The sequence below is a fragment of the Rhinopithecus roxellana genome, chromosome 3 (genome assembly GCF_007565055.1).
Source record: "Rhinopithecus roxellana isolate Shanxi Qingling chromosome 3, ASM756505v1, whole genome shotgun sequence".
In the NCBI taxonomy this organism is placed as follows: Eukaryota; Metazoa; Chordata; class Mammalia; order Primates; family Cercopithecidae; genus Rhinopithecus; species Rhinopithecus roxellana.
The window spans coordinates 131,681,048-131,693,548 of record NC_044551.1 but is presented as its reverse complement, the minus strand read 5'-3'; the positions used below and the strand labels follow the sequence as shown (position 1 = coordinate 131,693,548).

The 12,501-nt window shown below is 38.7% G+C and overlaps 1 protein-coding gene across 8 annotated transcripts in view; it reads right to left on the bottom strand.

Annotated features, from left to right (window-relative positions):
- FAM172A (family with sequence similarity 172 member A) overlaps positions 1-10,464 on the bottom strand; it is a 528,836-nt gene extending 518,372 nt beyond the window's left edge. For 5 of the 8 annotated variants that reach the window (XM_030927233.1, XM_030927239.1, XM_030927235.1 and 2 more), the window contains exon 1: positions 10,304-10,464. The gene's annotated coding sequence lies outside the window, so the exon portion shown is untranslated. The remainder of the gene's footprint in view (positions 1-10,303) is intronic. The other 3 variants (XM_030927234.1, XM_010371421.2, XM_030927240.1) reach the window with 2 other exon arrangements.
- Between the last annotated feature and the right edge of the window lie 2,037 nt (positions 10,465-12,501).

Genomic DNA, 12,501 nt, shown 5'->3' with positions numbered 1-12,501 from the left:
AAATTCAACATCCCATCATGTTAAAAATTCTCAATAAGCTAGGTATTGAAGGAACATATCTCAAAATAATGAGACACATCTATGAGAAACCCACAGTCAACATTACATGGAACGGGCAAAAGCTGGAAGCATTCCCCTGAAAAACGGCACAAGATAAGGATGCCCTCTCTCACCACATCTATTCAACTTAGTATTGGAAGTCCTAGCCAGAGCAATCAGATGAAAGGAAGAAATAAAGGGCATCCAAATAGGAAGAGAGAAAGTCAAACTACTTGTTTGCAGATGACATGATTCTATATCGAGAAAACCCCATAGTATGAGTCCAAAAGCTCCTTCAGCTGATAACTTCAGCAAAGTTTCAGGATACAAAATCAATGTACAAGAATCAGTAGCATTCCTATATACCAACAACAACCAAACTGACAGCCAATTCAGAATGGCCATCCCATTCAAAACTGCCACACACACACACACACACACAAATACCTAAGAATACAGCTAATAAGGGAGGTGAAAGATCTCTACAATGAGAATTATAAAACACTGCTGAAAGAAATCAGACATGACACACAAATAAATGGAAAAACATCCCATGCTGGTGGAAAGGAAGAATCAATATCACTAAAATGGCTACTGCCTAAAGCAATTTATAGATTCAATGCTATTCCTATCAAACTACCAAAGGCATTCTTCACAGAACTAGAAAAAATTATTTTAAAATTTTTATGGAACCAGAAAAGCAATTTTATGGCTCAAACAGCCAACACAATACTAAGCAAAAAGAACAAAGCTGGAGTATCATGTTACCTGACTTCAAACCATACTACAAGGCTACAGGGATCAAAACAGCATAGTATGGGTACAAAAACAAGCATATAGACCAATAGAACAGAATAAAGAGGCCACAAATAAGGCCACACATCTACGACTATCTAATCTTTGACAAAGCTGACAAAAACAAGAAAAGGGGGAAAGACTCCCTATTCAAAAAATGGTGCTGAGATAAGCGGCAAGCCATATGCAGAAGACTGAATCTGGACCCCTTCCTTATACCATATACAAGAATAGACCCAAATGGATTAAAGACTTAAATGTAAAACCCAAAACTATAAAACCCCTGGAAAACAACCTAGGCAATACCATCCTGGACCTAGGAACGGGCAAAGAATTCATGACAAAGACACCAAAAGCAATCACAACAAAAGCAAAAACTGACAAAAGGAATCTAATTAAACTTAAGAGCTTCTGCACAGCAAAAGAAACTATCAGCAGAGTAAACAGATAACCTACATAATGGGAAAAAAATCTGTCTTAGTCAGATGCATAGTTGGCAAAAATCAAGATTCAGGAGAAAGTCCAGCATCCACAAGGAACTTAAACAACGTTGTAAGAGAAAAACAAACAACCTCATTAAAAAGTAAACAAAAGACATGAACAGATACTTCTTAAAAGACATACATGTGGCCAAAAAGCATATGAAAAAAAGTTCAATATCACTGATCATTAGAGAAATACAAATCAAAACCAGAATGAGACACCATCTCATACCAGTCAGAATGGTTATTATTAAAAAGTAAAAAAATAACATATGCCAGCAAAGTTGTAGAGAAAAGGGAACCCTGATACATTGTCGGTGGGAGTGTAAATTAGTTCTACCATTGTGGAAAGCGGTATAGCTTTTCCTCAAAGAGCTAAAAGCAGGGCTACCATTTGATGCTGCAATACCGTCACTGGGTATACACTCAGAGGAAGAATATCTACCATAATGACACAGGCACGTGAATGTTCACTGCAGTACTGTTCACAACAGTAAAGACATGGAATCAAACTAAATGCCCATCAATGACAGACTGGATAAAGAAAATGTGGTAGATACACACCATGGAATATTACGCAGCCATAAAAAAAAAATGAGAGCATGTCTTCTGCGGGAACATGGATAAAGCTGGAGGCTATCATCCTTAGCAAACTAACACAGTAACTGAAAACCAAATACTGCATGTTCTAACTTATAAATGGGAGCTAAATGATGAGAACTTATGAACACAAAGAAAGCAACAACAGACACTGGGGTCTACTTAAGAGAGGGAGGTGAGGAGGAGGGCAATGTGCAGAAAAGATGACTATTGGGTACTGAGCTTAATACTTGGGTGATGTAATAATACATACAACAAACCCTACAACACATGTTATCTATGTAACCAACCTACACATGTATTCCCAAACCTAAAATATTTTTTAAAAAAAAAGGTATAACCGGCCGGGCGCGGTGGCTCAAGCCTGTAATCCCAGCACTTTGGGAGGCCGAGACGGGTGAATCACGAGGTCAGGAGCTCGAGACCATCCTGGCTAACATGGTGAAACCCCGTCTCTATTAAAAATACAAAAAACTAGCCGGCCGAGGTGGCGGGCGCCTGTAGTCCCAGCTACTCCGGAGGCTGAGGCAGGAGAATGGCATAAACCCGGGAGGCGGAGCTTGCAGTGAGCTGAGATCCAGCCACTGCACTCCAGCCTGGGCGACAGAGCAAGACTCCGTCTCAAAAAAAAAAAAAAAAAAAAAAAAGGAATAACCAGAAAAAAAAGAATACTAAAGCCCTCCCCATCATAGTGTAAATAATGAATAATTACAAAATGAAACTTTCCTCCTGAAAATTAGCTTTAACTATGTTATAGCATAGGAAGTCATAAATATCAATAATTCCAAAGTAAAAAAAAAAAAAAAGTCAGCGTGTTTTCCTACCTCCAAATGACTGCACCACCTACCTAAGAATGGTTCTTCACTAGTCTGAAACTATAGACATAGAATTCAGAATGTGGATGGCAAGGAGAATCATCAAGATTCAGGAGAAAGCTGAAACTCAATTCAAGGAATCCAAGGAATCCAATAAAACAATACAAGAACTTAAAGATGAAATAGTCATTTTAAGAAGAAACCAAACTGATCTGATAGAGCTGAAAAACTCACTAAAAGAATTTCATAATGCAATCGGAAGTGCTCAGAAGAGACAAAACTGAGGAAAGAATCTCAAAGTTCAAAGACCAATTCTTCAAATGAATTCAATCAGACAAAAATAAAGGCAAACGAATAAAAAGAATGAACAAAACCTCCTAAAAATATGGGATTACATAAACAGACCAAACATATGACACATTGGCATTCCTGAAAGAGAGACAGAGAGAAAGCAACTTAGAAAACATAATTAAAAATTATGAAAATTTCCCTAACTTTATTGGGGAGGTAGACATTCAAATTCAGGGACTACAGAGAACCCCTGTAAGATGCTATTCAAGACAACCATCCTGAAGACAAAAAGTCATCAGATTCTCCATGGTCAAAGTGAAAGAAAAAATCTTAAAGGGAGCTAAAAAGAAGGTAGAGGTCACCTACAAAGGGAACCCCATCAGGCTAACAGCTGACCTTTCAGCAGAAATCCTACAAGCCAGAAAAGATTGGGGACCTTTATCCAGCATTCTTAAAGAAAGGAAATGCTAACCAAGAATTTCACATCCAGCCAAATTATGCTTCATTACATGAAAGATAAATAAAATCCTTTTCAGATAAGCAAATACTAAGGGAATTCACTACCACCAGACCTGCCTTCTAAGAGGTCCTTATGGAAGCACTAAACATGAAAATGAAAGGCCATTACTGGCCACCACAAAAACACACTTAAGTACACAGACCACTGACACCATAAAGCAACTACACAATCAAGTCTACGTAACAAGCAGCTAACATCATAACAGGATCAAATTTTCACGTATCAAAAATGACCCTTAATGTAAACGGACTAACTACACCACTTAAAAGACACAGAGGGCAATTTGAATAAAGAAACAAGACCTAACTATATACCATCTTCAAGAGACCCATATCACATGCAATGATACGCACAGACTCAGAGTAAAGGATAGAGAAAAATCTATCAAGCAAACAGAAAACAGAAAAAGAGGCAGATTGCTCTTTTAATTTGAGACAAAACAGACTTGAAAGCAACAATGATCAAAAAGGACTAAGAAGGGCATTAGATAATGATACAAGGTTCAATTCAACATGAAAATTAACTATCCTAAATACACATGCATCCAACATTGGAGAACCCAGATTCATAAAATAAATTCTTAGAGACCTACAAAGAGACTTAGATAACCACGCAATAATAGTGGAAGATTAATAGTGGAAGATCTCATCTCGACACCCGCTGACAGTACTAGACAGATCATCGCGGCACAAAACAAAGATATTTAGGACCTAAACTTGACACTTGACCAAACGGACCTAATAGACATCTACAGAACACTCCACTCAACTACAACAGAATATACATTCTTCTTATCTGCACATGACACATAATGTAATATTGACCACACACTCAGCCATAAAGGAATTCTCAACAGATTAAAAAAAAAAAAAAAAAAAAAAAAAAAAAAAAAAACTTAAATTACACCACACTCTCAACCACAGTACAAGAACAGATCTCCAAAATCATATAATTATGTAGAAATTAAACAATCTCTTCCTGAATGACTTTGAGTAAACAATGAAATTAAGACAGAATTGAAAATATGTTTTGAAACTAATGAAAACAAAGAAATGACATACCAGATTCTCTTGAGACACAGCTAAAGCAGTCTTCAAAGGAAAGTTTATAGCACTAAACACCTACATCAAGCAGTTAGAAAGATCTCAAATTAACAACCTAACATCACACCTAAAGCAACCAAAAAAAAAAACAAAAAACAAAAGTAAACTAACACCAAAGCTAGCAGAAGAAAAAACCAAAATCAGAGCTTAACTGAACAAAACTAAGACATGAAAAACTATACAAAACATCAACGAAACCAAAACGTGGTTCTCTGAAAGAATAAGACTGACAGACCACTAGCTAGACAAATAAAGAAAAAAGGAAAGAAGTCCAAATAAACACAATCAGAAATGACAAAGTGAAGATTACAAGTGACCCCACAGAAATACAAAAACCCCTCGGAGACTATTATGGACACCTCTACCTACACAAACTAGAAAACTTAGAGAAAATGGGTAAGTTCCTCAAAACATACAACCTCCCAAGATTGATCAGAAATAAATTGAAACCCTGAACAGACCAAGAGTGAAATACCTGACATACAAAGAAGAGCGGATACCAACCCTACTAAACTATTCCAAAAATGAGAAGAAAGGACTCCCCGTCAAATCATTCTATGGAGCCAGCATCATTCTGATACCATAACTTTGTAGAAACACAATGAAAAAAGAAAACTTTAGGCCAATATCCCTGATGAATATAGATGTAAGAATCCTCAACAAATACTAGCACACCAAAACCAGAAGCACGTCAAAAACCTAATCCACCACGATCAAGATGGCTTTATTCCTGTTACACAAGGTTGGGTCAACATATGTAAATCAGTAAACGTGATTCAACACATAAACAAAACTAAAAACAAAAACCACATGATCATCTCAATAGATGCAGAAAAGGCATTCGATAAAATTTAACATCACTTCGTGTTAAAAATTCTCAACAAACTAGACACTGAAGGAACATACCTTAAATAAGAAGACCCATCTATGACAAACCCACAGTGAACATCATACTAAATGGGAAAAAGCTAGAGACATTTCCCTTGAAAACCAGAAAAAGACAAGCATGCCCACTCTCACCACAACTATTCAACATAGCACTGGAAATTTCAGCCAAAGCAATTAGGCAAGAGAAACAAATGAAAGGCATCGAAATTAAGAGGAAGTCATACTATCTCTGTCCACAGATGATATGATTCTATACTTAGAAAACCTCACTATCTCTACCCAACGGTTCCCAGATCTGATAAACAACTTCTGCATAGTTTCAAGATACAAAATCGATGCCAAAAAATCAGTAGCATTTCAGCAATAATGTCCAAGCTGAGAGTCAAATCAAGGATGCAATCCCATTCACAATAGCCACAAAAGAAATAAAATACCTAGGCATACAGCTCAACAGGGAGGTGAAAGATCTCTACAATGAGAATTACAAAACTTTGCTAAAGAAATCAGAAACAACACAAATGAAAAGATATTCCTTACTCATGGATAGGAAGAATTAACATTATTAAAATGGCCATGTTGCTCAAAGCAATTTACAGATTCAATGCTACTCCTATCAAGCTACCAAAGACATTTTTCACAGAACTAGAAAAAATATCTAACATTTATACGGAACTGAAAAACAGCCTGAATACCCAAAACAATCCTAAGCAAAAAGAACAAAGCCAGAGGCATCACACTAACTGACTTCAAACTATACTAGTAGGCTACAGTAACCAAAACGGCGTGGTACTGGGGAAAAAAAAAAAAACAGACACATAAAACAATGGAACAGAATAGAGAACCCAGAAATAAAGCCACACACCTAAAACCATCTGATCTTTGACAAAGTCAACAACAAGCTATGGGAAAAGGACTCCCTATTCAATAAAGAGTGCTGGGATAACTGCCTAGCCATATGCAGAAGATTGAAACTGAATCCTTTCCTTTTACCATACACAAAAATCCATTCACGATGGATTAAAGACTTATATGTAAGGCCTAAAACCATAAATACTCTAAAAGAAAATCTAGGCGATACCATTCTGAACCTAGGCCCTGGCAAAGATTTCATATGAAGACTCCAAAAGCAACTGCAACAAAAACAAAAGTTGAAAAGAAAGACCTAATTAAACTAAAGAGCCTCTACACAGCAAAAGAAAGTATCAACAGAGTAAATAGATAACCTACGGAATGGGAGAAAAAATTTGCAGACTATGCATCCTACAAAGGTCCCATAGCCAGGATCTGTAAGGAACTTAAATTAACAAGCAAAAAAACCCATAAAAAATGGGCAAAGGACATGAACAGACAATTCTCAAAACAAGATATACACATGGCCACAAGCATATGAAAAAATGCTCAATATCACTGAGTTTTAGAAAAACGCAAATCAAAACCAAAATAAGAACCATCTCACATCAGTTGGAATGGCTGATACTAAAAATTCAAAAAATAACAGCTGCTGATGAGGTTGTGGAGAAAACTGAATGCTTATACAGTGGTGGAGGGAATGTAAATTTCAGCCACTGTGGAAAGCAGTTTGGAGATTTCTCAAAGCTAAAACAGAAAGAACTGCCATTCAACTCAACAATCCCATTCCTGGGTACACACCCAAAGGCATATAAATCATTCCAATAAGAAGACAACATGTGGCTCAAGCCTGTAATCCCAGCACTCTGGGAGGCCGAGACGGGCGGATCACAAGGTCAGGAGATCGAGACCATCCTGGCTAACACGGTGAAACCCTGTCTCTACTAAAAAAAAATACAAAAAACTAGCTGGGCGTGGTGGCGGGCGCCTGTAGTCCCAGCTACTCCAGAGGCTGAGGCAGGAGAATGGCTTAAACCTGGGAGGCGGAGCTTGCAGTTAGCTGAGATTCCGCCACTGCACTCCAGCCTGGGCGACAGAGCGAGACTCCGCCTCAAAAAAAAAAAAAAAAAAAAAAAAAAAAAAGACAACATGTACTCATATGGTCATCACAGCACTATTCAAAAAAGCAAAGACGTGGAATCAACCTACATACCCATCAACAATGGACTGAACAAAGAAAATGTGGCACGTATACACCATGGAACACCACACAGCCATAAAAAAGAATAAAATCATGTCCTTTACAGTAACATGGATGGAGCTGGAGGCCATTCTATGTCAATCAATGCAGGGAAAAAAAAAAATACAAAATGTTCTTACTTATATGTGAGAGCTAAGTATTAAGTACACACGGACAAAGAGAACAGTACACAATAGGGTCTACTTCAGGGTGAAGGTTGGGAAGAGGATGAGAATTGAAAAACCATCGATCCGGTCACTGCACATGTACCCCCTGAACTAAAATAAAAGTTGGAAAGGAATAAAAGTTTAAAAATAAAATAAAATCTAGTTTCTTAGCAATTTCCAAGTAAAAAATAAATAAACAATCTGATATGAAGAAATGGAAATATACAGTAATGCTTTACTTTGATGGTCTTGACAGTGTCATTTTCTCTGAAGCAAAAATTATCTCAATTATGTATATTACAAAAGAGATCATTTCCTCCAAATGGAGACAACAAACAATATTAGAGAAAGCAGCATAGCATTTTTGTCTCTAATTTCTCTGTAACTTAGCTGTGAAACCTTGAGTAAGTCAGTCATCTGCCATCTCATCTGTAGTAAATTAATCAATTTTAATTTGCCAAGGAGTTATAAGTAAAATTGTGATACAATTTTTCATTCATTAAACTAAAGCAAAGTAATTGATTTAAATGAGATTTATAACTGAAATAGCTCAACGTAGCACCCCCAAGAGTATCTAATAAATTATGACAGTGTACAAAACATTCAATAGTTAAAAAAAAAAAAAGACGTTGTTACCTTGAACTTATGGGCAATTGGACATTCTAGATTTTTTAAAATGCCCTTCCTTCTTAGCAGATTATATTTACAATTTTTTTTTACAGTTTTGGACATTGTTAAATTACACACTCAAATTACTCAACTGAACTCATTATGAATAGAAATTATGCGGCACATGATCTGAACAACTTGGCTCACGGCAACCTCCACCTCCCTGGTTCAAGCAATTCTCCTGCCTCAGCCTCCAGAGTAGCTGGGAATACAGGCGTACGCCACCACACTCGGCTAATTTTTTTTGTATTTTAGTAGAGATAGGGTTCACCGTGTTGCCCAGGCTGGTCTCGACCTCCAGAGCTCAGGCAATCCGCCAGCCTCGGTCTCCCAAAATGTTAGGATTACAGACGTGAGCCACCGCGCCCAGTCTTTCTCTATACCTCTTAATAACTACTCGGTATGTATTTACTTGTTAATTATACTTCTCTATTCATTAGAATGTAAGTTCCAGGAGCAAAAGGACTGTCTATTTTGTTCACGACTGTCTTCTCAGCACCTGAATACTATCCCGCACACTGAAGGTTGCCAGTAAATATCTGCTAAATGAATAAATAGGTGGAAGCTCATGGTGTCCCTCTTGGCCTTGGTAGTATTTATTCTACCATATGGAGCAGCCATAGCTGGAAAGCATCCACAGCTTTTCAGTGTAGGGTTCACTGGTTAAGGGGAAGTAAGGCCTAGTTGAAAATTCTGAAAGAAGTCTGGTACCAGCACTGTCACTGAGGCCTTAATGAAGCAGATCCAAAAATACTCTCTTACTCAGCACCCTAACTTTTCAGTGTAGGGTTCACTGGTTAAGTGGAAGTAAGGCCTAGTTGAAAATTCTGAAAGAAGCCTGGTACCAGCAGATCCAAAAATACTCTCTTACTCAGTTTCTACATTCGCTAAATGTATACAGTGTAACTGTCCCTTGCATTGCAGGATAAAGAATACACCTTATCAATGCGATATTTGTTACGCAATATACAGCATGCGTTAATACAAACGATGTCATGTACTGCATTAAAAAATCGCATTGATATTTTGATAAATATTTGTATATTTATCAAATATATATTTGCAGACAAAAACCAGAGAATTTTTCCCTCTACTGCAGACAAAAACCAGAGAATTTTTCCCTCTACAGCTTTTTTCAGGATTTGGGAGAAACGGACAAATGCAACATTGCATGTCATTAAATACAGCATATCCAAAACACAAATAACGAGTTTCTTGGCCCAACAGATATAGACCCTGGAGCACTAAAAGAATATGTTAAACACCTGGATGAGGGAAAGAGAAGACTGCTTCCAAAACATACTTACTTTATTTCAAAGTCAAAAGTATTCAACACTTAATTCATACATTCATACTGCATCCCAGAGAAACGTCCCACCCGCGCCCATGCATGTTACAAGTTTTGAGAGTATTTTATAACTGCACTTTAATCCGTCTGCAGCGAACGACTTCTGGTAAAACGCTAGCAGTGAATAACACTTTTTGTAGGAAAAAAAAATTTAATACAAGAACCACAATACCTCCACTCCCAAGAAAGCGGAGGAGGGCCCATTACTCTGTCTCCAGGGACTCCCAGAATCCCGTACGCCCCGATATAAGGAAAGTCATCCAGCCAACACATGTGTCGCTCCCGCCTGGAGGTTGGAAATCGCACATGGGACCTGCCCATCAGCGGGGACCCAGATACAAGTCAGAGGTGTCCGCAGGGAATGCAGCGTGGTTCCTGACAGCTTCGGGCCCCAGGGCCAGCGACCCCAGCCTGAGCCCGACTCAGGCCAGCCCCCTCCTCGGATTTCGACCCGAGCCTGCCCCCGGAGCTCACATCCCCGCAAACGGCAGTCCTACCTGAGCTCTGCCCCCAGCTACAGGGCTGAGGGGGCAGGCGGGAGGAGGCGTGGCCTTCCAGTTCGCCAGTCGAACTCCCTCGTGCGGTTGTTATGACTTTCCCTCTCGGGATCCGCGCCCCGACCAAGTTCGAGTTGCACTTCCGGGGTCTGCAGGAGACTGACACGTCATTACGCACGCGACGGCAGCGGCGGCGACAACCCGGAAATAGGCGGGGCGCGGGACCCAGGTAGGTTCCTGTGGTACTAAGTGGCATGGAGAAAGAGGCCCACGTGAATTAAGTAGTCCTCTTACGCACTGGCGGAATCTGCTCGCCCTTCCTTATGAAGTCTGCCTGGGTAGCTGTGGAGGACGAGTCCACCCTAAAGCCTCGTTCTTCCCGCGGAATTTTAACCATTCTGAGGATGTCCTCACAGCCAATTCCCCACTCCCCCACTCACAGTGTGTCAGACTTTACCAGGTCCATTCAATTCCAGAAAAACCGGGAGGTCTAGATTTGGAAGATTAAATTTATTTTTGAATTATAACATGTAAAATAGGAAGTTAATACTAGCATCCTAATGACAAAAGTTTTCTCATTATCATGCTTGACGCAGATGGGACTCTTACGGATATTAATATTTTTTCCGGAAACAGATTTGAAAGGTATTTCAAGGATAAATCTGGGGAGAGGGATGGTAGCAACTGATTTTTAATTTTTAGATAGTACTCTCAGCGCATTTATTTAGTCCAAAACTGTTAATGAATTAGGCTAAACTAGACGCTGGGGAAACAAAGCTAAGTTAGACTTTCTCTCCTCTGAGGCAGCTAAAGAGAAGGAAAGTCTGGTGGCTCGCAAGTAAACCAACAGTTATGTTCTTCAGAGAGGAGATCCCAGAATCTCTAAAGTATACTTCACTTCCACACTGTTTGTACTTCTTAATCTCCACTCCTTTCTTGTTTCCTTCATAAAAGTAGAATGCTATTCATTTATTTATTTGCAAATGTACCCTGCCCCCCTAAAATGTAAAGTCATTGATGGTAGTGACCTTACCTTGTCTTTTTAATGAATCTCGGGCATTGCAAGACTGTTAGGGCTTCATTTCGGGAAAGAACTCGAATGGTTTGTAGAGTGACACTTTATACTGAAGAGGAAGGCAACAGCCAGATTCTGAAAAGCTTTGTATATCATGCTGAGTAATTTGATTTTCTGCTGCAGACAATTGGAGAAACTGAAGGACTGTTGAACAGAGGAGGGAAACGTTTTTATTTTGGTAGACTTTTGCAACAGTGACAAATTATATTAAAAAGATAAGGCTCCCAAAAATGTATAATCCCAGGTTTAACCATGAGAAAAACATCAGACAAAATACCTGACCACTACTACTCCAAACAGTTAAAGTCATGAGAAACAAGGAAAGTCTGAGAAACTGTCTGAGCCAAGAGGAGCCTAAAGAGACCAACTTTAATGTGGGATCCTGAAACAGAAATAGAACATAAGTGGGAAAACTAGTGAAAATTGAATACAAAGAGAATATACCAATGTTTACATAAAACATGGAGATTGGTCAAAAGATGAGTGACAGGACCTTTCAATGTTTCCAGGATAGAGGCCCACTCAAGGGTTAGGGGAAGGTACTTTGTTCAATAGTAAACTATTGAACAAATATAAGGGTGCTTCAGCCTACAATTCCAGCTGTACTTACATGGGAATGAATGAGCCTTCAGATTGTTCCTATCATAGAGTCTTTCAGCTGGAGTCCTAAATTTCATAAAGCAAAGACAAGCCATCCCCACTGTGCCCAGTTCTGAATTCCTGACCCACAGAAACAATTAGAATGAACATGATTCTTGTCACTTTAAGCCAGTAAATTTTGGAGTGATTTTTCAGCAAAAGAAACTAATATGCTATATGACAACAGCCAATGAGTAAATATCCTTTCAAGTCCAATCCTGCCTAAGATGTCAAAATCAAGAATGAGGAGGTTATGTGCTAAAACAGAGTGAGTCCTTTTCTCTCCTTACTCTACCCTAAATCGTAGAGTAAACTCCTGTCTCAGCTGACCACAAAAAATATTTTCTGCAAATCTATGAGGAGAAAGGAGGGAAAGCAACAAAAATTGTGTGTGGGCTTAGATGTTTTGTTAGAATTACAACAGCCCATGTGTAGCGTAGCAGAAACCATTACAATGATGACTACACGATATAGTACAAAAATT